This window comes from Urocampus carinirostris, chromosome 13 (assembly GCF_059441175.1).
Source record: "Urocampus carinirostris isolate Australia breed hairy pipefish chromosome 13, RoL_Ucar_1.0, whole genome shotgun sequence".
Taxonomy (NCBI): Eukaryota; Metazoa; Chordata; class Actinopteri; order Syngnathiformes; family Syngnathidae; genus Urocampus; species Urocampus carinirostris.
Window position 1 is genome coordinate 11,357,004 of NC_142361.1, and position 5,237 is coordinate 11,362,240.

At 42.8% G+C, this 5,237-nt stretch overlaps 1 long non-coding RNA gene across 1 annotated transcript; it reads left to right on the plus strand.

Moving 5' to 3' along the window:
• Positions 1-1,291: 1,291 nt before the first annotated feature.
• Positions 1,292-1,649, plus strand: LOC148353728 (uncharacterized). Its single transcript, XR_015852560.1, has 2 exons — positions 1,292-1,439; positions 1,551-1,649. It is a non-coding gene; the product is annotated as an uncharacterized LOC148353728 (long non-coding RNA).
• Positions 1,650-5,237: the final 3,588 nt, after the last annotated feature.

Below are 5,237 nucleotides of genomic sequence, written 5' to 3' on the forward strand. Positions count from 1 at the left end.
AGAAAAAACAAGTGAATGACATAAATGCAGCAGAGTTTTTTTCCCTCGCTTTGGATGAATCAACAGATGTCAGTCATTTATCCCAGTTCAGTATTATTGCACGCTATGTTGACGGTGACTCGCTGCGTGAGGAAAGTCTTGCCGTTTTGCCACTAAAAGGGACGACGAGAGGATTTATTCAAGTCTTTCATGGAGTTTGCAAATGAAAAGAATCTACCAATGGATAAACTTATTTCTGTGTGTACCGATGGTGCTCCGTGCATGGTGGGGAAAAACAGAGGATTTGTAGCGCTGCTTCGTGAGCAGGAGAACAGACCCATCCTCAGCTTCCACTGTATTCTACATCAGGAGGCACTTTGTGCGCAAATGTGTGACAAGCAGCTTGATGACGTGATGTCACTGGTCATTCGGGTGGTCAACTTTATTGTTGCCCGAGCTTTAAACGATCGCCAGTTTAAAGCACTGTTGGATGAAGTGGAGAATAATTATCCCGGTCTTGTTTTGCACAGTAATGTGCGTTGGCTGTCAAGAGGGAAGGTGCTTAGCCGTTTTGCAGCTTGCCTGAGCGAAATACGGACTTTTCTTCAAATGAAAGGCATCGAGTATCCCCAGCTAGCGGACACTGAGTGGCTCCTCAAGTTTTATTATCTTGTGGACATGACTGGACATCTGAACCATCTCAATGTGAAAATGCAAGGCATTGGAAATACAGTCTTATCCCTTCAACAGGCAGTCTTTGCATTTCAAAACAAGCTGGAAATCTTTACTGCGGATATTGAGACTGGTCGTTTACTACACTTTGAAAAACTGAAAGTATTTAAAGATGAGTGCACAGCAAGTGACTCCCCTGAACATTTTGATCTCCATCAGCTCGCAGTTTTCACATCTTCTCTCCTGACGTCATTCAAAGCACGCTTTGGGGACTTTCGTGAGCACACTAGTCTTTTTCAATTCATCACTCATCCACACGAGTGTGATTTGGACAAAGTAAACCTGAGTTTCATCCCCAATGTCTCTGTCAGAGATTTTGAAGTAGAAGTTGCTGACCTGAAGGCCACAGACATGTGGGTTAATAAGTTCAAGTCACTGAATGAAGATTTGGAAACCCTTGCACGAGAACAAGCAGAGCTGGCAGGCAAACACAAATGGACAGACATGGACAGACTTCAGCGCGCAGACCAGCTGATTGTCAAAACCTGGAACGCGCTTCCCGTCACGTACAAAACACTGCAGCGTGTGAGTCTTGCTGTATTGACCATGTTTGGATCTACGTATGCATGAGAACAGTCGTTCTCACACCTAAAACACATCAAAACCAACCTGCGATCACGTTTAAAAGATGGAAGCCTAAACGCCTGCATGAAGCTGAACCTCACCACCTACCAACCGGACTACAAAGCCATCAGCAAAACCATGCAACACCAAAAGTCGCATTAATAGTAAGTCAGAAGTACTTTTCTTATCAATACATACCTTTAATTTTATTTTGAACAACGTGTTATAACAGAGTCTTATTATAATATATATATTGTTGGTCTTCTTCGATTTAGATAAGAAATTGCTGACCTGAGGGCCTCAGACAGCGGTGAACAAGCAGAGCGGGCAAGTAAACATGGACAGATATGAATAAAACCTCAGCCTGCAGACCAGTTGATTGTTATAATTATAAATAATTGTTAGTTTTTGTTATTAACTTACAATGTTGTTCAAAATAAATTCTGTCTTATTATACTATAAACTCGTTGATTTTCCTCTTCCATTTAGCTGTTTTTGGTATTAAAATATACATATGGCTCTCCTAGGATTAGATTTTAAAATTTGGGTTTTTTCGGCTCTTTCAGCAAAAAAGGTTCCCGACCCCTGCTCTAAGGCATTAGATTTTGGCAGAGAAAAAAACAAGTTTCAAATTCTGTACAGCTCCTTTTAATCACCAGAGAACACCAAAACCAAAGAATGAAAAGATTTCTTCGTGCAGGCAGGGAAAAATCTGCTTCACTTTTTTTTTTTACCCCACAGTGCGACCTTAGCCACTTAACATACAAATAGTTCCTTTTCCGGAGGTCTGCATTTAAGGCCGGCGGTGCAATTGAGCGCTTGAGTGGCATTGGTTGTGTCCTGATACCTGCAGCATCTTGGCACTGGTAGGTGTATTGTCCTAAAATAGGCCAGCACGATGAGGTTTCCACCAATGGCTGTAGGCACAGGGCATAAATTTGCTCTTTGTGTCCCGCCTGCTGCCTCTCAGGCCAGGCCAGGAAAAAGAGAAGACGGCTGCGAGCTTTATGACAAAAAGCTTCATCCCCCATTAACCTTCAAAGAGTGGGTATCAGGAGAGGATTTGGGGCAGAATAAAACGTCCATGTTAGAAAGCGCCGTCCTTCATTTCTCCTCTTTCAGCGGGTCATCCCTTAGCCGGACTCAGGGAGAGAGCGCTGATAAGAAAATGATTGAGTATCGTTGGGCCTCGGTCACAACCCAATTCATGATCCCCGGACGACTCTGTGATACAAAAAAAGAATCGGGTGATTTATTTTCTTCGGTGTGTAATCGGGAAGCTATTTCGTTTAGAGGTGCAATACAGACCTGAAATACATTCACAGGTTTACAGTACATGCATCGTAGATTACAGACCAGATTATAAGGCGCACGCCCCAAAAAGTCGTCATATATTTTTCTTATATAAGGCAGAAGGAATTAAAACTAAAGTAGAAGCTATTGTATTCATTCGTATATAACTGTACTCAGGGTATATGTTGCTGACCAAATTCACAAAATGCAACTGGAAGTGAACCTGGGTCATGGCAGTGAGCGCACCAGCAATTACACACCAAGACCAATATTGATAGAAATCAAATCTAACACCTTTTGACACTTTTTTTTTTCATTTTCATGGTATTCTTATGTAACCGCGGTGTACGTGTCCCACCAAAGATCCACATTCACGCTGGACTGGATGAGGAGGTTTTTATTATTACAGTTTCTGCAAATGGATGAGTCACAACATTAGCTTTTCTGTTGGCTTTGATCTCTTTGATCTCATTGCAGTTCTCTCTGGTAAGACTGCCAACAAAGCATATCAAAGAGCTTTCTTTTCACTTTACAGAAAATACATTTTAGAATATCACAATACATTTTTACATCTTTACATTTTAACAAGATATTTTTAACAAGAGATCGTATAGTGGATTTTTAACGTTTACAATGGATTCAACATATCTTTCTTTCGTCTGAATTTTAACCAACATCATCCTTTTTTAATGTATATGAAAAAATAGAAATAAAAACAATAATGAGTATTAAAACGGGTACAAGTTACCTGCAAAAACTGGTATAATTTGGGAGCCTACACTGGTTATCGAGTGGCGGGAATTTTGTGTTGCTCACGTCGTCGCGTCTACGAGATTGTTTCAGATTCCTACTTTAGCAGAATTCTGGATTGAGACTTTTTATATTGAAAAGTTTCGGGTAAGTATCTCGGACGATTGGCGCAAGGTAAGTGCCGCGCACAATTGTTTTACAGTCGGAAGCTGCTGCCGATCGTTGTTGAAGGATATCCCCTCCCACGGCTGCTAGGACGCTCTTGGCATCCGACGCTTACAAGTGAGTATGGGTTGCTGTAAAGGTTGCTCCCGTGTCCGTAGGCAGGTTGCCCTTCTAGAGGGACGTGTCCGTGAGCTAGAGCAGTTTAAACGGAAAATGTTAGGTGCCTCGGACACCACTGCTAGCGTGGGTTGTAGCGAACCTGCTAGTCCGGTTAGCATTAGCCCTAAACGGCATGCTAATCGCGGTGAGCCAATTCAGACGCATAACAAGTTCAGCCCCCTAGCTAGTCCCACTCCACCCCGGTCTACTGGCTCCCGCACCCTAGTTATAGGTGACTCCATCACCCGTAACATAAAGCTTAGCACCCCAGCCACGGTTATGTGTATTTCTGGGGCCAGAGCACCCGACATTGAGGCTAATTTGAGGGAGCTGACGAGCAAACCTAGACACCAGGACAGGGCTAGCTACACCGATATAGTCATTCACGTCGGCTCCAATGATACTAGAATGAGACAATCTGAGATTACAAAGAAAAATATTGCTAGGACCTGTAATCTCGCCAGAAAGATGAGTCGGCATCGAGTAATTGTCTCTGGCCCCTTGCCTGCGAGAGGCAATGATGAGAGGTTTAGCAGACTAGTCTCGCTAAACCGATGGCTGGCAAGTTTTTGCAATCAGAAGGGATTTAGGTTTGTGGATAACTGGCCTGCTTTCTGGGGCCGACCTGACCTGCTGAGGAGAGACGGCCTTCACCCTAACTGGGAAGGTGCTCTCACTCTTTCTAAAAATATAGATTACTGTTTAAGCCTTCCATGACAGGATACACTAGTGCAGGCCAGGTCACAGGTGATTAGTGAACCTGTTACCATGGGTGTGGAGTCTGTAACGCTAGAGCTAACTAGCGCTATGCTAGATTCATGCAATTCACATAGTTTTTGTAGTTTAGAGTGTTCTACTGACTGCACCATACACCCTGATTTATACTATTCTATAGCATCTTCTTCTGTGCCTCTTACCTCTGTTTCTCCCTTGTTAGGTGAGGAGGGAGAAGAAATAACATTATTTTCTACCAATAGTCATCCTGCTACTCCACCTGTCAACAATATTCCTGTGGTATGGAATTCGGGCCGCATCTGCCGTCATGCAAGGCACAAGACCCGGTACCGGCAGTCGAATCCTGTGGTGGTTACCACTAAGGTGCAAAACTCGCGAAAGGTTTCAGCTCAGTCCACAGTGCTGAAGCTTGGCCTTCTTAATATTAGATCACTAGCCTCCAAAGCTTTACTTGTTAATGACCTTATTAATGAACACAATCTTAACCTTATTGGCCTTTGTGAGACCTGGTTGAAACCAAATGAGTTTGTAGTGTTAAATGAGGCTTCTCCCCCTAACTTTGTGAGTGCGCACTTGGCACGACCATGCAAAAAAGGTGGAGGTGTTGCTCTCATATCGGAAAATAGGTTGAAATTTACTTCTAATACCCCTACTAGTTTTAAAACGTTTGAAGCACTTGTTATGAGGTCCTTAATGTCAACACCAATTTATGTAGTTGTTGTGTATCGCCCACCTGGACCATACTCAAATTTTTTGGAAGAATTTTCTGATTTGTTAACAGACTTAGTTACGTATGCGGACAATGTTGTAATTATTGGTGATTTTAATGTTCACATAAACTCCCCATCAAATTCACTTGC